This window comes from Anoplophora glabripennis, unplaced genomic scaffold (assembly GCF_000390285.2).
Source record: "Anoplophora glabripennis isolate ALB-LARVAE unplaced genomic scaffold, Agla_2.0 scaffold269, whole genome shotgun sequence".
In the NCBI taxonomy this organism is placed as follows: Eukaryota; Metazoa; Arthropoda; class Insecta; order Coleoptera; family Cerambycidae; genus Anoplophora; species Anoplophora glabripennis.
Genome location: NW_019416747.1, coordinates 163,582 through 190,358, shown reverse-complemented (window position 1 = coordinate 190,358; position 26,777 = coordinate 163,582). Strand labels below are relative to the sequence as shown.

The window sequence follows — 26,777 nt, the reverse complement described above, 5'->3', positions numbered from 1 at the left end:
ATATTTGATTCTAAATTGTATTCAGCAAAAAGCTAACTAATCATGATACAGTTACAAATGGAGTATAAAACATAAATAAATTAAACCGGTAAACTTGTTGAAATTTCAACTGGTCAATGCACCATATCGTGCCTAAATTAGAGTTTTAGCATCAAATAATAAATTATATATTAGTTCTACTCTAAACCTAAAGGTACTTACTTCTTATTAGTCCAGGAAAGTTACACATAAAAGACGGAATAAGCGAACTTTTTACTCTGGGATTTTTTTATAGAAAAGTGTAGGTTTTGAGGTCATAAAACTTAAGACGCTAACGCCACCACTAGCAAAGATATACCACACATAAATGATTTCTCCCGTTTTTTGACCAGCAACTGCCAATATCTCAATGAAAATGCATTTTTTCGAAAAAAAATTTCAAATAAGTTGTTCAAAATTAAATTTTCTACAAAATTACTTCTATCAAAAATTTCGATTTTCTCAATAGTTTTTCCGTATTTTTTAATGAAGTAGAGATTATGTAAAAATTGATGTTTTGAAGCCATAATGGTCAATTCATTTTTAAATAACGAAAGTGAATTAGAGAAAAAAGAATGCAGAAAATTCTTACAAAATCTTAGTTTTTTGAGGTTTGAATATTTATAAGCATCAAATGTATCATTTTATAGGTTTTTCAGTGTATACGTAACAATTATGTGCTTTTTAATATTTTGCAGAAAAATCTGTTTTTTTTTTAAAGTAAAACATAATAAGTATACCTAATGAAATTAAAAATTTAAATTTTATGACTATAGGAAAACAATTTTCTAGATCTGCAAAGGTAGGTATAATAAAAAGATAGGTATGTATATCAATATATATTTTTTTATTTATTCATAATTTTTTATTTATTATTTTTAACAATTTTCAATGGACTTCCATATTTAAGTTTCTTATGTAAAACTGCTTCATGGCTGTCGCAAAACAAATTCAAATATACGGGAAAACTATAGCGAACATCGAAATTTTCATAGGAACAATTTTGTACGAAATTTAATTTTGAACAACGTTTATTTGAAACTTTTTTTCGAAAAAAACTACACTTTTCTATAAAAAAAATCTCAGAGTGAAAAAGTTCGCACTTATCGAAAATAATCACAAATTTTGAAGAATTTAGAACCTTTTAAATACTTGGTTATAGTATTTCTAATAATTTTTCCTTGCACGATCAAAAATCCACAGTTTCTTACCGCGCTGAACAACCTGACAACATCGCCTCGTTTGTTTTTACTGCAGCCTCATTGGATTGGTCAGAACGGTTGGCGTAGCGTAGCTTGGTTAGTAAGCAGCGAGACGCGAGACGTTCAGTTTACTGTCGGTTATTGTTGTGTGTTAACTGTGTTACACGTGCAATTTTCACGTCGTCGCATCTTATCAACGCGTATTTTCCTTCCGTAATGAGAAAAACTGATCTATTTTTGAGGTGACAAATTCTTTTTGTATTTTTCGGCGCGCGTCGAAGTATAGTGTGCATCGCTGTGTCGCGATACTAGTGTGATGCAGTTCTGTGCTAGTGAGTGCATTTCGTGAATGAGAGGATGAGAACGGTTTCCTTGTGTTGATGCACTCGACCTAACCTCTGTTTTGGATTAATTAGCTGAGATTTGTAAGTGAATACGCTTCTTTGCCCCGATAATGAGCGATGCAATTTTGTTTTTACGACTTTTTGATGAACATTTAAAGTTTCGAGTTTGAAATCTTTGTGTTGAAATAAGCCGTTCCGATAGCTTCCTTATCTACTCGATTTGAAACGTTTCATTTTTTGTTTTGGTTCTTTGGTCTTTTGGATCGTAAAAACAAAATTCCATTGTTTTTTCGTAGAAGACGGACCGAACCGGTTTTATTCTAAATTCCCATCTACTTGGCCATGCCATTTTATTATAGCGTAGAAAACCACAATTTGTTGTAAAGAAAGTCTTCTTAAAAATGATATTTATAAAACTAAAAATCCAATCTAAGTATTTGGAAAATATAATAATTTTTCCTGATTTCTATATGTTGTACCTTTATGTACCTACTGTTATTAAATATCGAGTTAAATATTTTTGTTTTGAATCTTTTAAATAATGCCCAAATATGCGATATTGACGTTTAGATTTTGTTGTCGCTGTGAATTGCCAAAGAAATTATTAATTTTTTTTGTTCATATACCCGAATAATTTTATTTGAAACCCGCAGCTCGAAGGATGATCGCAAATCCCGAAGTCTTTGAGTTAAAATTACATTTTTGACAGCATTTAGCAGTTCGACCATGCTAATTACGTATTTTACAATTAGTCTTGATTGTAGTTGCTACTGCCGTAGGTAAACTTTTTCGTGAATCGTAACTTCTGCGTCAATGAGGTTCTTGAAGTATACAGGGTTTTTGTTAAGTACTTGTACAAACTTTAGAGGGTGAATCTTTGACTAATTTTAAGATAAAAAGTTCATATGAACATATGACTTCGGAAGAACTATACTTGGATTTAAATAACCATAAATTTTTTGTGTCGAACTATGTCATTTTTGACTAAACATACCTATTTTTCATTCAATTTTACGGACAAAAGGTACTCTTAGTATTTGTCGCTGAAAGCAGCTGTATTGTTAAAAAAACGGGTTTAATATTAAAGTTAAACCTGTTTCTAAAAAAAACTAGTGAAAAAATGCGTCTTTTATTGATTGTATTGCGATGTGACAAATTTAGATAATTTAAGACTAAATTGCGGACCCATGTTCATATTCACATTTTATCTTAAAATTAGATAAAAGTTTACCCTTTAAAGTTTGTACAAGTACTTAATAAACACCCTGTATATCCACCCAGTTAAAGCGATACGTGTTTAAAAAAATGCTCTTGTCAAAATTTATATTTTTTAATCACAAATTGCGTAATAGTAATTTATTTTACAACAGGAATAACAGTTTTTTCAAAGAAATGTTAAATAATCGATTAACAAGTATGAGAACTAAATTTGAATGAGGTCGATATGTAAAAGTACTAACAAATAAACATGAAATAAACATTAAAAATATGTAAACATAATCTATTGTTATTGCATGAATAAATTTAAATAAAAAGTACAGAAAACTTTGAAGACTAACGTTGGTTTTCGATTTACATGCCAACATACAACCATATTCCTTTTTTTTTAGTAAAAAAAACATACTTCCTCTTACATGAAAATTATTTTTATTTAATTTGCATCCTTTTTAAACATGGCTAGCGGGACTAAAAGTTTTATGCTATTTTTTATTTATTTTTCGTGCTATAACAATGTCAAACTGATGTGTTTACACATATTTTATGTTTATGAATATTTTTGTACCATGCTTTTTCAGATTCAGCTTTTCTATACATTAAACTATCGATTGAAATTCGAGTTAAAATTGTTTTAAAATTTATTAAATTTATAGGGTATCATAGTTTTAGTCTATCATACTTCGGGAGCGGGCATAGAACAATGCAAAATAATGGTACCTATTTACTTTGTTTCATAAACTTATTTTAAAATCTCGACCCTTTCCAACATTTAAAATAACTTAACACCACTTGAGTGTTGAAAGGTTAAAGGCATTTACCTACTATTTGAACTAAATTTGGTGTTCATGACGTACACATTGAGTCAAATGTTCCATAAAAGTTCAGTTGATATTTTTTGCTTTGAAACAATTGGGAATCGAATAAACTTTTCGAATTTGCAAAGTATTCATCAGTGGAGTCGAAATACTGACGTTCTTAATGACGTTGTCGCTCAATGTCTGGTTTCGTCTTGATATTGCAATATTTTATAGAATCTTGACAAAATACAACGTCCACCAAGTTTGATTCAAATACTTCTATTATTTCAGTAAATATTTCGAGATATTTTCAGTAAACAACGTTTTTTGGGCACCTTTTTATTTTTGGAAGTTCTATCTGCAGTTTTATAATTAAAAATGGGACACCCTGTATAAATATAATCGAATCGAATTTTGTTACCTACGCATTCTTAAAAAAAAAAAAACGTGAACAGTTTTTCCGGGGTTTTTTATTATTTCTACTTACGAAGAATGTGTCCTTAAAATTTGAGTTCTTCCTCGTGGAATACTAAAGTAATGAAACCAAGCAGGAAAAAAATGGGTCTCGCAAATATGTGCATAAAAAAATACTAGATAATAATAATTTTTTTCCTAACGCAAGGGGAAAAGTCTGAAGAAAGTAATTTTCCCCTGATTAAAAATGTGATGTTTTTGGAATCTACTTGATACATATTATTTTTATAATATTACAATTTTTATTCATTAGTTCGATATTTTTAATTCGTGGGCGTTTATTTAGTTAAAACCGATGTTAAAACGACGTTCTGCGAATAGTGGGTAGCTATTATAAAGAATTATTATACTTATAGCTATTAGCCATAATTACAAACATATCTTTTAACGTAGAAGGTATCTTAGTCTTAAATGCAATTTTTTTAAGAGTATCCAAACTACATACGTATCTCGGAAGCTTCGCCCAACAACACCGGAAGCACTAAAGTGGGATTATGGAAGCTGTAAACTAATTTGGGAACATCCTGCGCAATTTTCGCCGATTATCATCCGTACCCGATAAGTAGGTTCTCATTTATATACCTATGACGCTTTGTTTTGGAACAGATTTTAATTAGTTTTCATAATTATAAGAGATATACCTGCATATCTACATTGTCTACTAAAATTACACTACATTTTTATATGTCAGATTTCAACACATACAAAACGTCAGTGCAAGAAGTGCAAGAATTAAAATGTCTCATGTGTATACTTTGTTGTGAAAGATACAGCTAAAGCAAAAAGCGAAATCTCGAGCACAACTTTCTATGCTCACCGCACGAAACACCACAAGAATTACTGCATTGCGGTTACAAATTTTTACACGGTTTTTTCGATTATTAGATATTTTTACAGGCAAGTAGGTAAGTAGTCTATTAAATGCTCTATCAAATATAAGTACAGTTGCCAAAGCGAGGCAGGAAACAGGAAGTGTCACTTAAAGAAAGTGCCCGTCGCAGATTTGGCAAAATAATTATTTTTTTTAATTGAGTTTTAAAATACACACAAAGGCCGTTGTGTTCTCGACTTGGATAGTCCGTACTGTTTTTAACAAAATTAACGTCAAACATTTTGATGAAAATCAAAATTAACGTTGTTTTTAAACTTTGCTGGGAGATAATATCAATTAAAATAAGAAAATAAAATTTATGAGAACATTTGGAAGTTAAAAAAAAAATGTTTTTGGCAATCCATTTTTATCAACTTGTAGCTTTTTTTAAAGCGTTTTTGGGTCCATGTTCATGTAGGAGTATTTTTGCTTAAATTGTTGTATGACATGTCATTACAGGATTCGGAAACGAAATAAAAAACCGGGGGAAATCTTTACAGCATGATGGACAACTACCTATTTGACGTAAAATTCCGTATTGGAGAGTTTTCGGAATTATTTTTCCCAATTTCACAACTTTTGTTAAACAAGTTTTTTTATATCCCTTTTCGTTCAAAAGATATAAAATGATATTTATAGAGAAAACCACTGGTTTGATCAAGTCTGTTACTGATTCTATCAACGTTGTCGTGGAAAAGAAAACACTTTCAATGTTTATGACAAAATCGCTAGAACTTTGACCAGCTAGTATTTATTTTTCGTACTATCTTGTACCTTTTGAAATATACAGGGTGTTTCAGGATTAAGTCGAGACGCTTCATTTTCGAAATATAGGCCGTTAAAGATTAAAAAAATGGAATTTTTATATAACTTCTAAATGAAGAAGGTTATTTAAGCCAAATTTGGCATGACACATCTTCTTATAAGATACCATTTTTCCATAGAAGTAGAAGTCCCACAAGCAACCAGTGGCGGAGTTATGGGGACTCAAACTCATTAAATTATAAAAAAAATAATACAGCCCCACTGAAAATAAAAAATGATGCCGTTTTTAGATGGAACAGTGTGTTATTGACAAAAAGTCCTAACTCTTATAGTTTCATGGCGAAATTGATTTTTGCGAAACGGTGCTTCTGGATTCTGTCGATAAACTTTATGAAGACGTTCCTCATAAAACCTAAAAAAATATAGTATCTATTAAAATTGGTATTAGTCTCGAGTACGTGTGAGTCAAACAAGCCTTTTTGTCTCCCCTTCCCTTGGGTTTAACCAATAGTATTAAAATTATTTAGGAGATGCTTCGTTTTTGAGATTGTGTAAAACCGTACTTATCTTATCAACTTCTACGTCACCTGTTACATAGGTGTTGTATAACAAAGAAAAAGTAATATTAACGGTCGATAGAAGGAAGCACAAAAAACAAGCACTTACGTAGGAAATTCTGGAAGGAAGCCTAAATAGTTGAAGATAGGCAGTTGAAGTGAGAACAGTGTACAGATAGGTAGTAAGACGATCAGTGTAGTGCGGAAAATATAAACTTAGTAGAAAATTAAGTGTTTAATGTGTTATTAGTTAGCAGGTAATATTTTTTTAGTACTTTGTTGTTAATTGTTCTATGTAATCTTATGATTGTGATGATTATAGATGTTTCATGATAATAATTCTTTGTATGTTTAGCTTCCATTGCTTTATGCTCAAGAGCATATATTTTTCTAAGGTAAAATTGTTATAATTATTCTTAAAGTTTGCCTATTATTTATTTCATGTTAAATATATATATTGTACTGATTGCCAGATATTACAATAACGACTTCTTTGGTTCACATCTAACTTGTTTTTGTTATGATTGCGTTGTTCGGAAAAAGTTTCATGATAATAATTCTTTGTGTATGTTTAGCCTTCATTGTTTTATGCTCAGGGGCGTATATTTTTCTAACGTAAAATTGTTACAATTATTATTAACGATTGTTCATGATTTATTACATGTTAAAATATGTATATATTGTCGTGTCTGCCCAGATATTGCAAAACAACTTCTTTGTTTCACATTTAATTTGTTTTATCATGATTACGCTTATCTTTGATTTCTTGTGCTCACTTTATGTCAAGACGCATATAAGGGCCTTGTTGAATTCACTAACATTTTCGCCCGTGAGGAACGAATCTGAAAAAAAGAATAATTAAATACAAAAAAAGAATTGCTAACAGATCTTCCGAATCTCAACTATAGCTGGATTGCTTCCCGTATGGGACTCCAGTACCTTCCGGCTCTGCCGGCTAACTAACACCAAACCTCTTCAGTTTTACTCGGAAGTGTGTATGTCAGACTTGAGTGAGATGACATTGAGTGAGACAGTAAATAAGTTGTTTTAATTATCATTAGCAAAGGTTCTTAATGTATGCCTTTGGTTAGTGGTTGTTTTTGTATTTATATTTGGGTGGTAAGAGCAACGATCGTGGGTTTCTCTGCCATGCTTTTTCCCGCAGGAGCTCTAGGTGAGCCTGGCACTCTCCTTTTATGTTTAATGGTTGTTAATGTTTTTGTTGTTCTTTCTATTTGTCACATGTATAATTTGAATTGTATGTCAATAAAAGTTAGGTGTATTTACTCTGCTTTTGTTTTGTATAATTAAACCATGCATCCCCTCTACAAAGTTAGTAGTCAGCGCCTTTCGGTCAATTAAAAATTGATACACACAACGTAGGTAGTCCTTATGACGATCACATATTTTTGGCCACAACTACGTTTACTTATTTTTTGTCAAACCTAGGGTGGTGTTATACTACAAGATATAGGGTGTTTTTTTTTAGAAAAAAAAATGATGAAAGCAATAGAAATATTTAAGTACCTAACATCTAATGTGACTATGTCGTAATGCGACAGCGTAACGACCCTTGCAAAACTCCTAAATTTTCTCATGCGGTTTGTAGTCACTTCATTTACTTGTGTTGTGTACTTTTAAATAAAATAAGATGGCAAACAATTAATGAAAATTTATTTGTAAATTGAAACAACCAAAAAATTACCAATTAATATTATACCTAGACAAAGCGTAAAGTGAATCAAAAATGAAATGATTTAAAAAGTATTTTGTTCAAAATGGGCGCTTCCGGACTGTAGACAAGCACGACATCTTCTAATTATGGAGGTAGTGGCCGATCGACACTGAATTGGAGTTAATTCTCGACACGCTTGGACTAGTCGCTGTCTTAGATCTTCTAGGGCAGGGGTTTTCAAACTGTGGAAAATTTTCAGGGGGTACGCGGGGCAGGTTAATGAAAAATTAAACCATTTTTATTTCTTTCCGTTTCGCAATCACGCAAGGTTATAATTTAATAATGGAATCTAATTGAATACTTGTGTGGTCGGGTTACTTGGAACCAATAGGTGCAATAGGTTTGTCCGAGGGGTGGATAACTCCCTTAAATCCGTGTACATTCTTAGCTCAGATCAAATTAAATCTCTATAAATTTTATTAAATCAATACTATAAATCAATTTATATAATTTTAGATCTATTTAATCACCTTTGGAGGCGTTAAATCTATTAAAATTCCTTTAAATTCCTATAAATCATTATAAATCGCCAAAAAATATTTATAAATCTATTAAATCGTGATTTAAATTTTCATAAGACCATAAACTTCCTCCTTAATTCGCAATAGCCAAAACATGCATAAGCAAAGCTAACGAAATTCGCTAGCTTTAAGTGCTTTCAGCTCTAAGCACTTTTCACATTGTACATTACAATGATGACATATCAAAATTCATAGTGGTATTTTAGGTATCCAAGAAAAATTTTTTAAATTTTATTAAGGTAATGTAATGAAATGCTTAAATCCATTTTTCTCGGAAATGGAGCATTTTATCGAAAGAAATAAAGAGTACCTTTTTTTGTAGAGGAAGTGAAGTTCATTATACGTTGGCATCTGAATTTGAAAATTTCGACAAGTAAAAATATTGGAGCAAATTTTAGCCAACGACCCTCCCAATTGAGACGCCCCTGACTAATATTTTTCAAAAATTTTATCATAATCTATTTCGACTTTTAATGCGCGTTGATGGTGTCAGAATGCATAATTATCCTTCAACCCGTTTCGGAAATATTTAAAAAAAATTAATTTCTTGAGGTCCCATTTAGGCGCTATCTTAGGAAGCATTTATCGACCCATGTTTATATGTATGAAAACATATTTTTATTGTTGGCAATAGAATTTAGTAGTAAATTATTGGACACTAATTATGAGACACCCTGTATATGGCCAAAAAAGAAGACGTTCAGGACGTAGAGAGATTTTATTTTTTATGGACCAATTCTCATATGTGGAAACGAACCTTTTACAAATAAAAGATATACAGTACAGATTGAGAACATGTATAAAGATTTTAAAAATATATAGAAATATAACATAAACTTATTAAACATTATTTTATATTTGCAGCTTATTTTCACGTGTATAGTGTAAGTAAGCAAATATAAAAAAAAAAACATTGATAATTGGAAGTTGCTTCCACTTTGGTAATTTACATTAGTAAAATCATTTTAACTGAGGCAAAAACAATGTCAGTAATATTGACTTGTGTTAAATTTCTGGTCCAATCACTTTTAAATCAATATAAATCACCATCCAGTACCTTAAATCTAACTAAATCTCCTTAAATCCAAAGAAATGTCCTTAAATCAAATTTAATAAGTTTTTAAATCTCAATTTAAATCTCTTAATTTCTCAATTAAATCATGTTAAATCTGGATAATTGAAAAATAGTACTTAAATCAGTCCTAATTAATTGGGATTTAAAATCTGTGTACAAATTTTTATTGAGTTATCCACCCCTCGGGTTTGTCTCGCTATGACAACATTCCAGAAGGAACAACTGATTGAACTATCATGTGATCCGACGTTAAAAAAATATTTGAGTGCTACGTTGTTAGATTTTTGGATCGGTGTTGGAAAGGAGTACCAAGAACTTTCAAATACTGCTGTAAAGATTCTTATTGGGTTTTCAACTACATACATACATAACAAGGGGGTACGCAAAATTTTAATTTTTCATTAAGGGGTACAGTCTTTGAAAAAGATTGAGAACCCCTGTTGTAGGGTATCAACTGGCACCTCGTAAACTTTTTGTTTAACAGCACCCCAAACGAAATAATCCATCGGTGTCAAGTCCGGTGAACGTGCGGGCCACGAAAATTTTTGTTGAGGTTCATTTTAAAGTTTATCGACACAATCCAGAAGCACCCTTCCGAAAAATCAATTTTGCCATGAAACTATAAGAGTTAGGAAAAAAAGTGAATGTACACTTTTTGTCAATAACAAACTGTTCTATGTAAAAACAGCATCATTTTTTATTTTCAGTAGGGCCGTATTAATTTTTTTTTATAATTTAATGAGTCCCCATAACTCCGCCACTGGTTGCTTGCGGGACTTCTACTTCTATGGAAAAATGGTATCTTATAAGCAAATTTGGCTTAAATAGCCTTCTTCATTTAGAAGTTATTTAAAAAATTCGAATTTTTTAAAAAATCTTTAACGCCCTATATTACGAAAATGAAGCGTTTCTGGAAAAAAAATTATACTTGATTTTTTCTTATATTTTTATGAGGAATATCTCCTTAAAGTTTGTCGACATAATCCTAAAACACCCTGTATAAAAACCTTTGCGAAAAAAGAGGACTTTCAAATGATGTAATTTGGATGGCCACATCCCTCAGATGGAATTTCAAGCCAAATTCTTACATCGCCATGCCACGAATATCAACTACCTACCTCTCAGTGTACAGTGTGTTTCGTTTTATCTCTCCTCGCTGCACGGACACGATAAGCTGTCAGATTCGTTGGGTAAGTTAACGACTCGGAATGTTGTGTATCTCGAGAAAACATTCTCGGAGGCCATTCATTAACCGTTCAGGCAAGGCCGGATGCGAGGGCGACGCACCGCTGCGTAAGGACGATACCGACAGCAGCGGCCCCATCGGGGATGCCACACATGGCTCACCCCTTTGAGTTATTGCCCTGCTGCGAACGAATATGCACCCGCGGCGGATAAAAAGCCGTTCTCTCGAATGTGCACGTACCCAACGGAAGGGTTTACTTACGGGCAAAGCTTCTTCGAGGAGTTATTAGGTAGTGCAAACGTTATTTGCGATTTTAATTTCGCAAATCAACAAAGATAAAATTCCTGTAAACGCGTGGGTAAACGTTTTTTTTTATTGGAAAATTGGAAAAAATGAAAATAGAGTAGGTACAAAATAATGTCTTCCTTGTTTCGGTTTTTTGGTTTGATTTTATATCGCAATCAAGGTTAAAATTTGGTTAAAACACAGTGTACTGATATAAACGTTCAAATTCAATTCAAATTTTTGGCATTAATTAAAAACAAAAACAATTCTATAAATAATTCGAGAATAATAATTGATTTCGCATTGTAAAATAATATTTCTCAATAGTACGAAATTGACTGCATTTTTTCGTATCCTGCATTTTTTCGTATTCTCTTTAATCCCATTTATTTCGAAACAATTTAGTTTAATCGTTTATCGAATTTTATCGCAAAAAAAAACAATTTTTACGGCGCAGATAATAAATGAATCGAAACGTTAATAGAAGTGCGGTGATGCTATTAATGTAAGGTTGCACTGAGTGGTTCCTTTTACGTAATTTTTACTGGATTTAGACTAGCATTAACAAGAACCAATTTGTGTTAAACAATATTGAAAGTCGTTTTTCTATCAGATAATTGCGAGGATAATTGTATTTTCTACTTTTAATTTCTTTCCGAATATCTTATTTCAGGTGTACGTATCAGCATCTTAAAAACTGTTAATAGCGTATTTTCTTCACAAAATAATGACATATTTTAACAATTTTAATTGCAGAATGCATACTCTGTACTTTCTCAACTCACATAATGCCGAATATTGAGTCGATAAACACGATTAACAAGTCAAATGAAATGAATACTACGCCTCTCTGATATTTTTTGGATTGGTCATTGCTACCAACGCGTTCTGGTAAATGCAGATTATTTACAAACTCCCCAGAATCCCAGAAATAACTGTGTTTGTGCTAAAAGCGAAAAACGCATCTTCTCTTCGCGGTAAACAATTATTGGAGTTGATAAACGACCTTCTTGAACAGGTTCGAAATATATTTATAGAACAAATAAATATTATTCAGAAGCGAGATAATTCGTCCGATGCAACTGCATACACAAAAGCGTTTTTAACTGTTATCAGGACATAATTATAGAATTTGATTTAAAGCACATGCGCAGTTGCAGCAGTCCGATAACGAGATAACGATTATTTTGTGCGTGTTCATGATCATCACAAAATAATTTTATTTCCAGAAACTACTATTTATATCTATACGTGTACCTCAAACTTACCAGTTAAGTTGTTTTGGAGTTATGTTGCTGTTATTTGCTAATCATTTTTGATATACTTATACACCGGGAAAATTAGCGAAAATAAAAGAGAAACTCGAAAAAAGTCCTATCCGCTATATTATTGTAAAATTGTCTAAAGGAACATAATACAAGACATCTCTCGTCTCGTGAGTCAAAAACTTTTATTAGCTAACTTTTCTATTTAAACAAATAAGTGAGGAAAACAGTTTTTTCACTTTGCAGGGAAAACCATCAATTTTAGCGAAAAGTGACTCACAGACAGCTTGTAGGGATGGACGATAGCTTCATTTATTTATTTAATAATAGAAAAATAATTCCGAAATTGAAATTTTTATTAATATTTCGTTTAAAAATAATTTTTGTGACATTTTTGTAAATTAAAAAACATTAATTATAAAAGATTATTTTTTTCCGAGCTATTCTACGAATTCGTAAATATGCCCATTGTTATTTTTTCGTCGAGCTACCATAGTTCAAAAAAAATAAATAAGTTTCTACGATGAATAGAAGCCGAGATATTGCAAAATTTACAGCGCGTATCAATTTAAACTTGGTCAATTTTCTTATTTTTTTGCAATAATTTTTTTGTTTATTAACCGATTTTAATTTAACAAGTCTCATTTTGTAAATAATTTTACTACCTACAAGCTGTCTGTGAGTCACTTTTCGTTAAAATTGATGGTTTTCCCTGCAAAATGAAAAAACTGTTTTCCTCACTTATTTGTTTAAAAAGGAAAGTTAGCTAATAAAAGTTTTTGACTCACGAAATGAGAGATGTCTTGTATTATGTTCCTTTAGATAATTTTACAATAATCTCGCGGATAGGACTTTTTTCGAGTTTCTCTTTTATTTTCGCTAATTTTCCTGGGGTATAATGATAGCTCATTTCAAACAACACAATTTTTGTTTAATATCCAAGGCCTACTATTGCTATTTTAGCTTCTTTTAGTTCCTGCCGACTGCAGATTATTTTCGTTGTTTTTGCTGATTGTTCGAAAACGGCTACTCCAATAAGGAAATGTGACAAAACATTTTTTATTTAGAATTTGAAGGTTTGTCAAATTATCGTTGCAGCTTGTCCTAGGTACGCCTCTGTGACCGCATGCTAGTTTCACAGTTTTCTTAAAAAATGTTGGTTGGCTAATAAATGTCGTGACGTGACAACACGTTTTTTGTCATGTAATTCATATTTGCATCAAAAATAAAATACAGTCCACTGTTAACCACAATTAGTTCATTATTCAAAGCAGTCACAACTATTTAATTGTTTTCACCCCTGGCCGGGGTTGGAAAAAAGATTATTGTCACTTATTGTTATTATTTATATACATCAAACTAACTTCAGGCAAGTTGACCAAAATTGCGATTTAAAGGTTCATTTAATTGGACTATACGTATCGCGATCGACTTAAAGCTCTCGAATTATGTGCAAAGTAAAGGTGATACCAGACGGTGTAATCGGATGAACGATCACTTGAGTGTTGTTTCATTGCACGTCCACAAGACATATACAAAATGGCAAACGAATAAACGTTATCTGCTCTTTTCCATTCGCTACGGAGGCGAAACCAAAACTGATCAAAGTCGAGTGAACGTTCATTTTGTGTTTAAACATTTCATTTTTCGTTCATTCGGAGCGCGAGTGAATGATGTCGAATGAAAAAATCCAACATCGCTAGATTGGTTCACTAACGAATTCGTTCGTCATTTTCATTTTGTGTTTAGACGTTTCACTTTAAGTAAAGATGCTGAATGAAAAACAGAAATTAATAAAAAGTGAATCGTCTGATATTATTACCTTAACTGTCTGTGAACGATCCTAAAGTGTTAATTAGTAATTAGAGGTTTTTATCGAGTTATACAGGCTGTCTGCTGTAAGAAGGCCGCCTCTAGGGATCCCGCTTAATATACGACGCGCGCCAAAAATCTTTAATGTGATTTGTTGCATTTTTTTGAAATTAAATACTGTTTTTTTCAACATAACTCGAAAATAACAGTTAGAGGGGCACAAGTTAAGGGATGATTTCAGAAATTTTAAAAAATCCACAACTAGCAGCAAAATGATTGAATTATTTTTTTTAATCCTACTCTAATAAATAAAAACTTTCTTTTCAGAAAAATAGATAAGTGTATATTTTTTATTTTAAATAAAAGGTAATCAATTTTAATTTTTTAATCGTTAATTTTAATGACAAACAATTTGTTTCTATACCATTCGATTGATTATTTAAAATAATAAAAAGTTATTTTTACCTTTGTTTGACATCCACTGTCAATCTCAAAATAACGACTAATATTTTTTAATTAATTAATAACGACGACGATTAATTAATAACGTTAATTAATAACGACTAATATTGTTTGTTAGTTAAATTTTGCAAAAACTCCATAATTTTACGCGCCACTCCGGTTTATGTATGTACATAATGTATGTACCTGGGCTTCATGTAAAACGTGCAAATTTATTTAACAATACTTGTAGTTTGAATTATATCTATTAATAATATAATAGTGCAATGATAACAATAACAATAAAGTAACATAAATATACAGGGTAGCTCACAGTGAGTGTCATATTAGATTATTTCACAACCTACTTTTTTTACTCGTATGTTAGTATGTAGGATGAAATTTCCTTTCGAGCCGTTGCCTACGTTGACGATGTACTTTTATCGCAACATAAATAATATATTTTAAATTCTTACTGATATACTTAATTAAATTTGAAAAGGATGAGGCCTCAAAATAACTATGTTTATTTTTCTGCTAACACAAAAATTTTGATTTTTTTGTCAATAATTTTCCTTAGCTACCTTAACTAGCTGATCTGATAAAAGTAAATAAATCTTATATACAAAAATATGTAATAAGACGATNTGAGTCACTTTTCGCTAAAATTGATGGTTTTCCCTGCAAAGTGAAAAAACTGTTTTCCTCACTTATTTGTTTAAATAGAAAAGTTAGCTAATAAAAATTTTTGACTCACGAGACGAGAGATGTCTTGTATTATGTTCCTTTAGACAATTTTACAATAATCTAGTGGATAGGACTTTTTTCGAATAAAAATTTAATTTGCTTGGTCTATTAATCTAATAACGGACATTAATGGGAATCCTAAAATGTCCGGTTTATATAGATCCCTGTTACTTAGCTTTTCTATGAAAACTCCATTGCAAAGTTTTTACTGTACTGTAAATACGTAACATTTACATAACCACAAACCACAAAGCATCCGCGTAGGAAAACATACTTAGCGACTGTTCATCAGCTGACGGGGTCTATAATTACTACTTTGTAACATTCAGTAAATGTTTTTGTTGATTTATTTGGGTATTGTGCCAATTTGTAGTACATACTTAAACTATTTACAAAAAAAATGGGTAAATAAATTTCTGTGCCAAGAAGATCAGGTCAAGTCGTACAATTATTTTTACCTATTCAGATTTTTACATCTACGACAAAATTTCGAAATTTATCTCGGATATACATATTAAAAATGCGGTTATTTTAAGGATTGCGTCTATTTTCTAAATACAATATGCTTTGAAATAAACTTGTAACCTTGAATTTGATTAAGTTTCAAAAACAAGATGAAATTCTAAATTTTTAGGTATGTTTAGTGACAATTTTTTATTGTCTTATATTTATATGCATACGCAGGGTGATTAACAAACGGTCACCAAAAATTAAACTATTATTCTTTGATGAATTTTAAGGGTTTTTCGTATAAAGTTTTTATCTAAAAAGATACAGGGGTGTTAAACTTAAAAAATATTTTAAATTTTTTTATTTATGTAATTTAAAAACTAGTAGGTAAGCGAAATAATTTGAAATTGGGCACATGTATTTATGGAAATATTGTCCAGAATCTGAGGACTTTTCCTAAAATTTACATGTTCCAGTGGCGGAGATACAGGGTATCTATCGGTGGCATATTTTTCTAAATAAAATAGTACGCCAGTGTTTGTTTAAAATTATCAATAAAACTGTTTTAAAATTCAGATTTAATTAAAATGGAAAATAATTAACATTACTCTAACTTTTTTATTAAAATAACGCTGATAGCAAATGTAACTGTACGCTGTTTTTATTGTGGATACTTTTTTATTGCTGCGAACAATTTTAACGAACTTTCCTAAGCAATTTGCGAAGCGTTCGGTGAATGTGTACATATTTTATCTGAAACTGGATCTGTTAGCGTATTGTACTTTTGACAATAGACATTTCAAAATGCAAAATACTGTTACTAATCTACGATCTAATAAGACCGAACAAGTCCGACGCGAAAAGTGGCGGGAATTTTATAGAGATTCCAATTACAGATTAAGCTATTAGGCTAAATATACTACGTATACGATCCGTACAGATTTTTTTTTGACAAACCGCGCTGTTCAATCCATCAAAGTGATGGCTGTTCGCTCGGATTGTTGTGGAAGTCAGCAGGAAAGAAGATTGTCTTTTGATAAATGAAAATCCTTACTCAAATTGACAAGGTTTTGACAAAAATTAATTGAATCACTCTTCTTTGTTATGTTTGCTATAGAGTTTGCTATTTTAAGTTTGAATATTGTTTAATTTCGTCATTCGTATTGAAACTGGTGAAAAATAATTGATTTAACAACTGTGGGCAAATTTAATTCAGAAAATTAATTTAAGCAATCGTAAAAATGTTTAACGGCTCATTTTTGGACGTTAATACCACCATTAGAATTGAAATATCTCAATTCGTATGCGATGGTCTCCAGGAAAAAAAACACTTAACGTAATATGTGATGTTAATTTGTGTAGTTAATGTATCTAGTTGACATTTATTGTTATTTGCATTCGAAACGACATTAGCTGACTATATTTCCCAAATTTGTTACAAATGATACGAAAATTAGTCGTTTATATTTTGAAATCAGGTTTTTTTTTGTCGGTATGTTGTTTTAACAATGAGTGATTTAAATATGGATATTCATTTATAGAATAATTCAATGAGAAGTCACAAAATAAATAAAAATAAAGTTAGAAGTTGATTTATTTATATGTAGTTACACGTTCTTTCAAACTTTTTGCAAAGACAATCATTGAGAATTTCATATCAACTAAGAACTTCAAACGGCATAAATATTGAACAAAACTTGATTGGAGAGCTTGAATTGATTTTTTTTTGTTTAATTACGGTGCGTTTTTATAATGCTTCCTGATCTAATACTTGCGCAAAAAAAACAAGAAAAGTGTAATAGCTTGTGTTTTATTACATCTATTTATTGATTTTTTTATATAGGTATATTTGCAAATCGACATTTTTCGCATCAAATTTCGCTCGACAGTCTACATGTGGATAAAACAATTTTTTTATGTTTTTCAGAAACTACCTACCTACTTTTAAGTATCTTGGGTACAAAGAGGCGTAGGTGATTTCTCTTTTTCTCTTAATTACCGTAAAAATAAGCTCTATCTAATGCTAAAAGAGCGAATTCCCGAGCGGCTTTTGCTTGATCCTGGGACAATTTGTTAATAACGCTGTTTTGCACTTTCTGAAATTTTTCTTTCTCGCTACGTTTCTTTGGAACAATTAAAACTTAATCTACGATATTTCTAAAATTAACCTAATAGTACCTAATTAAACAATTAGTTGCAAAAAACGAACGAAATTAATTAACAAATACCTCGAATAACAATTCCACGGTCAATCAATTCGGCCTTTTACGTTGTTGGTCTTTGGATTGACCGTCTTCTCCATACATTTCATCAACGTCCAATCGCTTTTTGCAATAATAATGCGCAATTTTCGAAAACTGATTTTTCCGCGTTCGACCTTTATTTTGCAGTTAACAAATCTGTAAAATATAACTTTAGATACTTAAATTGTAGGTAGTTTAAGTGCCTACAACATAAAATGACTAATTTTCCGATAGATTGTCTAGATTTTCGTGGGTAGTAAAAAAATGGAAAAATACGTAGATTTGCCACTTATTTGCATTTTGCCAACTTAAAGTCACTTCTTTCGAGTTAGTTTTTGATATTACCATTCTACGTACCCTTCTTCGTCATAAAGTACAATAAAATGTCTACTAATAATTTTTTCACGTTCAAACTACATAATTCGACTGGAATAAACCATAAACTTATGAATCATGAACCTATGCACCAAAGCCAATACTCCTGGTTTCGACAATGCAATACCTATATTCGTTTTCAGCCAAGAAAACTGAATAATTTCAAATATTTCGAATTTTCGCCACCAAAAACCAAAGTTGAAGCAAGTTCATGTACATGCGGTGTCAAAAAATGCCGATTTGCATCACTGTGCGCTTGTCTCGACTGCCTCGTGATTCAATAAACGGGCTTATAAGAGAAAGGCACTGCGGAAAGTGCATCGGCGCACCGAAACTCGGCATGTGAAATTGCACGTTTACCGTCATTTGGGTGGCCCCGTTCTTGGAAACTGGATATGTGATATGTGCATTCCCAGCTAAGTTCCATTCATTCCGATGAAAAGGCGACGTTCGCTGGTCACAATTCTGGATTTCGCAAGGCGTCTCGTTGAAACGAAAGTCTGTTTTCGTTTTCATCACGCCGCCATGGTAGGTGACAGACAAATTTATGTAATTGATGTCGCATGTTGACAAGAACGAGTGTCTGTCGCTCGTCTAGTCTAGCCGTAGCTTTTTGTGCGTAAAAGTGAAATTGCAGCATCAGTATTCACCTTACTGCACCGCAAAAACATTTGCTAAGTGTTATTGAAAAAATCAAGGACATTTAAATAAAGGGGACTATGCATGTCACAGTCTATCTCATATGTTGGGTGAAGCTAGACAAGGGAAAAGCAGAGGGCTTTATTTTCATCCAACTGATGCGCGTGATTACATCTCCAATGTCGTACATTTTGGATGGGTCAAAATAAAATATTTTATAGTCCTAAGTCAATATATTTCAACAGCTACTCAGTATTTTTATAATATATAATAATATTTTTATAACTCCTTGGAATCCCAATAACTGTAACCATTTCTTTCTTGTTGCACCATCCCCAAGCATCCTAAAAACGTTCACATTTCACTTTTAGAATACTGAGGCAAATTTTCAGAGAGACATAAAAATATATTCCCAAATGATTGAATGAATGCAACTTTCAGTCGATTGCATCTTCGGTATTTTTATGTATAAGTGAACCACCACCATATTTTTGCTGTTGTATTTATTCAGTTTTTATGCTCGTGCATTTAGTAAAATTGTAAATATATTTTTGAAAAGGTTTTTGTCGTAGAGGAAAATGAAAATGATGAATGATTAAAATTTGTAATGTTGGGTATAAGGGATAACATTGAAATACCTATAAATACATTAAATATAAATAATGTCTGTAACTTATTTGTGTTGCAGCATTTTCCTTTGATTTTAATGGCCAAACGTGGTTTATATTATTGTTTTCTTACTATTTCAGCAAAAATTTAAGTCAGTTTTATAAAATTTTACCGTTATTCAAATAAAAGTTACCCACACGCACGATAATGGCCATAGTTGCATATACATTCCAAAGTCACCTTCAAGCACGCTTACCAGTGGAAGGATAGCTTATGTGGATGTTTATAATCCAATTTCTTACAAATTCTGCACTGTCTAACCATGTTCACACCTTAAAAGTTTATCCAAAATACATGTATAAACACTAATCACGTTTCACTTACTAAAATCGCAACTATTTTCTAACAAGAGACGCCATATTCTGCCAACCACGGCAGAACGAACGAGGAACACGCTACAAATTATCGCGTAGTTGCCAAGTCTTCAAACATGGCAAATATGAAAAATGAAAAATAGTTTAATATGTACAGAATTTAACAATATTGTGTGCATAACTTAATAATACTATCCTATAATAATAATTTCCACAATTGTGATGAAAATTGCAATAAAAATATTAAGTACATTTCCAGTATAATTATACAGCTGACAACAATGATACAATTAGACTGTGAATAGACCAGGCTTCATCTAGAAATGTAAATAAATAAGCCCTTTATTTAAATGTCCTCTCGCTGAATTATTGGTACCAGACACAAAAAAAAAGAGTATATTGTCCTCTCGTTGGACTGACTATTCATTATTTAGTTTTGTCAAATTTTAGTATCAATGTTTTTATTTTAAGGTGACATTTAAATAAATTTAAATAAAAAATGGTATTCCAAAAATGCTTAGTGTTTGAAAGCTTATCTCAACTACAAGCTGCACATCAATGATATTAGTGTAGGTATACAAGTTGAAACCCTTTGTTGGCTACAAACCCGTCTTGTGGGCTCTTGCAGCTCAGGATTGATTGTGTGTTGAATTAAAGATATTGTATTATGCTTAGTGGACTGTATTTTTACTATTTTTATTACAATAATGATTATTATCAATTTGTTATGACATATATCAACATTATTTGTTTTTACAACTTTTCTTAACTACCAAATAAAAACCTACTGTGATGTGTAATGTTTAAAATGAACGCTTGGTGCAACACCCTTATCTATTTTAATATAAACAAACTCTGAGATTGTGAATATTTTATCGAGATTAAGACGATTCCGAATGAAATATATCCATTGCAAGTTTAAACTTTCTTATATAATAAGTGAATTATAAAGAAAATGTTGATGATTAGATTAATTTCGTCGAAATTCTTGAGTGAGAGAAATTAGAGTTACAGGAGAATATAATCCGAAGGTCGGCAGCCGAGGTGCCGCACAATAACAAACAAGCGAAAGGAAAACGCCTATTTACGTAACTTTTCCCGATCTAGATCAATTATTTCTTCGTTTGGAAAGTTGCTAGTGGACCCGCGAGACCGACTTATGAATTCTGGTTAATTTGTGAGACAAGTATTATTGTACGTCCGCAATTTGCAAATTGCAATTTGCAAAATCAACGGTTGTGATTAATAGTGTTATATCCTGAAGAGGAAAAACCTAGGGAAAAGCCTTTTTTTATAAATTTATGAGAAAATGCCATTCTGTACAAAAATGTCTGCTATCCTCATGCTCTTAAAAGTGTTAGTTTTATGTAAAAGGCGTCCAATTTTTTTAAAAGATTAGAAATTATTAATTTAAATGTCGAAAAGAATATAATTAAGAGATGTTGGTAATTCCAAGGTTATAATTATGAATTATAATTCGTTAATCAATTTCTGGCTTAATTACGGGAATCATAGGTGTGTTCAAGCCTAACTGGTGAAATCTTGTAATTATTAATATTGAAAATATTTAAGAAATCGGTAGTGCAACGCTAGATGTTAGGAAACTGTATATAATTTAACAGTGTACAAAATTTCAAAGTGCAGCAAATGTTCAGTTGCGATCGCTGGGCGTAGGGGTAGTCCGATCGGTGTCGTTGTGAGGTTGGACTTTCTGCGTTGAAGAAAAGTGGTCCGTAGTAAAAACATTTAAAATTTATTGGTTAGATATACTTATGGGGGTAGAGTTCTTCCACGTCGCATAAAAAATAATAACCCCAATAAAGAACGTTTTCCGGCTAATAAGATACAGTTAATTATCATCCTATTAAAATGTGAAAAGTAGGCGTCGCGCCGGGTCGAGACGGAAAATCACGGAAGAAACGAAAAAAGCGAAAAGTTCTCATTAATCAAGTCGGCCCACGATGACTTTGGGACTGTCGGCTTCCATTCAATCTCGGCGCTATCGATGTTCCCATCTACCCCCGTTTTTGTCGCTAATTAAAGTGAAACTCGGCAATTTGAAAGTACGGCACGGTTTGTATTGTACCGACTTAATTTTCCTTAAAATCGTGAAAGAAAAAAATTTAATTATTTAGACGTTTTAAGTCAGGTGTATTATTTAAAATACTTTTTTTCAGGATACGACCTTGTCAGATGCCTTTGATACTTTTAAAGATATCTATAGTAGGATCATATTCGATGCAAAGTAATAAATCATCGCCTGTCAAGGGAACCAATGAAGTACGCTTTTAAGGGTTTTACAAATTGAATAATTTCTTTATACATTATGAAGGGACGAGGGGATCAGTTCAGGTCTGGCACCCTTGTTCCTACAAAAATTCCTTTATTCTCATAAACTATTTATTTTTAATGTAATTTATTATAAATCCAATTTGTTTCCTAAATTCCACATATGTACTACATTTTACCTCTGTACGTTGACACGATTTTCCTTTGATAAAAGACCGACAACTTTTTGCTCAACTTTGCATCGAATACGATCCTACAGTTAATTATTGTCGTAATAGCACTAATTATATTATATAAATATGGTCTTACAGTCATTTTCAGTTATACCTAATGTTAATCCCTCCCAAAGCGAGATTTTCCGCATTTTTTGTCTTTAAGGGCGGTTTTACGCGATTTAAAGAAGATGGTGATAGAGCAATTCTGGCCTCGGATTCGGATTGAGCGCGTCAAATTGCAATTATTGCACACGTTATAATTCTTGCAATAGGCCTCATGCAGAAAAAAATATTTTAATAGTTTTTGTATCTACACTGAATGCTACAAACAATGTGTAAAGAGAGCTATTCTGGCCTCGGATTCGGATTGAGCGCGTCAAATTGCAATTATTGCACACGTTATAATTCTTGCAATAGGCCTCATGCAGAAAAAAATATTTTAATAGTTTTTGTATCTACACTGAATGCTACAAACAATGTGTAAAGGTTCTGTTATATTAATTTATTTTTAAAAAGTTATTAGATATTAAAGTTTTAATCGGTTCGCTTCGCGCGCAAACGCCATGGACTGGGATGTCGATACTTTGGCGTCATCGGTAAGTTAATGGCAAGCGCGACATATACAATAACGTGTTTCGACAGTGCAGCTGACTGCTTTGGTTATTAAATGTGTGGAGTGGTGTCAATAAGCAGTACGATACCTTATAATAATATACTGTAAATTTGTAAAGTTAAACTTATAATAACTATGACAAATCTCTCTAAACCATATAATCCAGATAGCATCTGTTTCAAAAAGTCCATATTTAGGTAAACCGTATATCCACGGAGATTTTTGGCTTTTCAAAATCTGGATTGCAAAATTATTATCTATCTAACCAATTTTGATAAAATTTGGTGTGATGATTCTACATAACTTGAAGTTTTCTTGAGCCAAGTATGAAAGTCCCAACCCAATTTAAAGACCTCAAAAAGATTCCCTAAAAAGTAATGTCTTTTAACCCCATATTTGGCGATTTTTTCGATTTTTACAATAATCATGATTCAGTCGATTTGTAACTAGTCATATTTTGAAAAAAAAAATGAATTTCAAACATTTTTTGCCTCTTCCATTTTCGCCTAAAATGAACTCTTGAAAAGATACATAATTAAATAGGAAGAAAAATATGACATTTTTCGAATTTTTTTAACATATTGTACCGCCAAAAGTTAAGCCCACGTTTTTCTAGTGTTATTTGAAAGCAGAAAAGTCAAAAATCTCCGTAAATATACGATTCACCCAAACCAAAACAGATACCGCCTAGTTATAATACTATTACTGTATGGTGCATTGTACCGATGTGTGAAAATACATCAGTAAAAACGCCAGAAAAAAATGTATTTTAAAATAAATTTATGTAGATATCTATAAATCACATTTACATACCTGTTTGGTTTTATTCCCCTTATTTTTGCCGAAGAAAATAAAATGCTTTTCGAAAAAACTCCGCAATCATCATGGAATTCGGTAAATTGTCTGGGCTTTAGCATAACCTTGTTCGGTCATGTTACAAATATTCTTAAGAATTTTTAAAAAAACTAAAAACTAATTATGATTATTTAAAATAACAAATTTAGATTCAAAATATTATTTAGGTAGTAAATAATATGCTACCCGCGGTAAGCTCACTTGAACTAAACCTACACAGACTTAATTATTTTGCTACATAGGTGCATATTTAGGTATACCGACATAATAGAATGGAAACCAGTTAGTAAATATAACAGCACATCAGTATCGTTATCGTATCGTATGTAAACTAAAAATAATAAATGTTTTTAAGAAGTAAGAGGACCGACATCGTTTTCTCATGTGAAGCGGCCAGTTTATTTACCGATGACGTCGCACCAATAGCAACTCGTTCTACGACACGCCCCTACAGGATGCTCATCTCCAAATTTCAACGTACGATTTAGTCGATTTTCGAGTAGAATTGTTCACAAAAGATTTTATAATTAATAATTTTATATAAGGCCATATTTAAATATGTGAACTAATAAATCCGGCATCTGCAAGAGGCCTATTATAAAAATATTAGGCATAATCTTAAGAAAATCGCGGTCTTTATCCCACCAAAAATGTATAAAGTTGACAGAAATATTAGTGAATTTACATTTTCTGAAAAGCAGTTCTGTGGCCCCACAAAATTAAAAAACCATCTGGGTAACGCACCAAGTGAAGCAAGACTACCTACTAAATACATTTCCATTTAACAAAAAAATTCCGTTGTTTACTCTAGAGTAGCTTTGTTTACTTTTTTTTACAAGGCAAGTTGACGTGACAGAATGATAGGCGTGTGGTGATTACACCTTTTTTTTTGTTTGTTTTGTCGGCCTTGGTAGCTCAGTTTCCAAGATATTGTTGCAATTGTGGGAATTTTATAATAACAGCCTTGTGCAATTACCTATGCAAACGGCTGAAATTACTCGTTCTAGCACTTTCTAATATTTACAAATGAGAAATAAATAACTGAAAGATAAATGCCATTATATGTATATTTATTCACAGCGAATAATTTATCCTCAACGGCCATCCTGTGTATATGTAGGTACCCTAAAAATTACTACTTTATTCGATTTTAATTTTGTGTCGTTTATGTAATTGCATGTTGTCTAACCTACTTAGTTGCAGTAACGAATAATATTTCATTAGATAATGTGCCTGTTTTTTATCTAGCAATGTTTGTATGTTTGTATACATAATGTACAATTAGGTACAAGCTTTTAAAGGTTTTTGTACCCAAGTACCATCGACACGAATACAAATATTTGTTAAATTAATAGTTTTGTATTTGGATATCTAGTATAAGTTGCCTAAATAAAATATAGGGCGTTTTTGAGAAAGGAACCATCTGGGGTTGATATGACATGAAAAAATAAGACGATTTTTTCGTATGGATCACGGGCCTATCGTTTTTTGTTTTTGAGATATAGAGCGTCAAAGATGGTTGTTGATGGTAACTTGATGAAAATCGGTTTATTTATAATATAATTTAGCTTCAAATTAAAATTTACATCTACACTTTATTTTTTCATGTCACAAACCCATTGTCCAAAAAATAAGGTGAATTTGTTTAAAAAATGAAACATTTTTTTGCGACATAACCTCATCACTAAATGCCTTCTGGAACATCCTCGACGTTTCCGCGGCAGAATATACGTTCTACAAACTAAATTTAATGCAAATTCTTTGCTCAACAAAATCAAACATAGTGAAAATCAAAAACACGAGTAGATCTGCCGCAATTGAATATATAGACTTGAAACTCTGCATAGATATCAAGGACAGTACTACCAACCTACAAAAAAATAATTGTATGCTTTCCCGCGAATTTTAAATAAGTAATTCACCTTATTTTTTGGACACAGTGAATACGAGTACATATTTTTTATAACAAGCAATCTACCCACTAGAGGCGTCGAAAGTAATTTCAGTGATGCCTCTACAGTATTTTTTTTTATATACACGACCTTTGCCATTACGGCAACGCGATATTTATTTACATTTCTTTGATATTTTGATATCTCCTGCGTGTGTGCAATAAACTATAAGTTTCTCGTTATGCAAATCGGTGCAATGTGTTTACGGCTTTCTAATGTTGATTTATGGAAAGTTTCCGCTGGACTCGTAGGTGTACTGGATAATAGTGTTATTTATGGCCTCTTGTGGATATTGCAATTAATTAGAACGGCCTCTGTTACTGACATAATGCCTCATTTAATGGCCGTAAGGCCCGCGAGAGGGCGTATTGTTCGAGATTGCAGCGACGACTCCACAGCGACCATCTACTTCTTTTATAGTTGTAAGAAGAGATATATAAGACATATAAAGCTAATTTGACCCTTTTGTATTCCTTAATTTATATAAACTGGGAAGCTTGGGTCAATGTACAGGGTGTTCTACAAGCTATATGACAAACTTTGACAGCTGAGGTAGTTGGGTTAATTTCAATCATTTTTTCTTATATGAACATATGTCCGATTCGTTTTTGTTTAGAAGTTACAGTGTATAGAACAGAGAAATGTTATATACCACCACATAGAGGGAGACAAGTAACTTCTTAAATGATCATTTCTCGAATAAAGTCATAGGTATAATATCTTCCAAGAAAGAGAGGTGAATTATTTCATTTCTAATAAGGATTGCACCAACCTCCCCCTAAATCGACTCAGTCATTTCGGTTATTTGTAACGGAATTTTGTTATATACAGGGTGTCTGGTAAGTATATG

The 26,777-nt window shown here is 31.7% G+C and overlaps 1 protein-coding gene across 1 annotated transcript in view; it reads left to right on the top strand.

The window, feature by feature from the left end:
- The first annotated feature begins 1,330 nt into the window (after positions 1–1,330).
- The window catches only part of LOC108905775 (receptor-type guanylate cyclase gcy-12-like), a 72,073-nt gene continuing 46,626 nt past the window's right edge, over positions 1,331–26,777 (top strand). The window contains exon 1 of the mRNA XM_023455387.1: positions 1,331–1,645. The gene's annotated coding sequence lies outside the window, so the exon portion shown is untranslated. The remainder of the gene's footprint in view (positions 1,646–26,777) is intronic.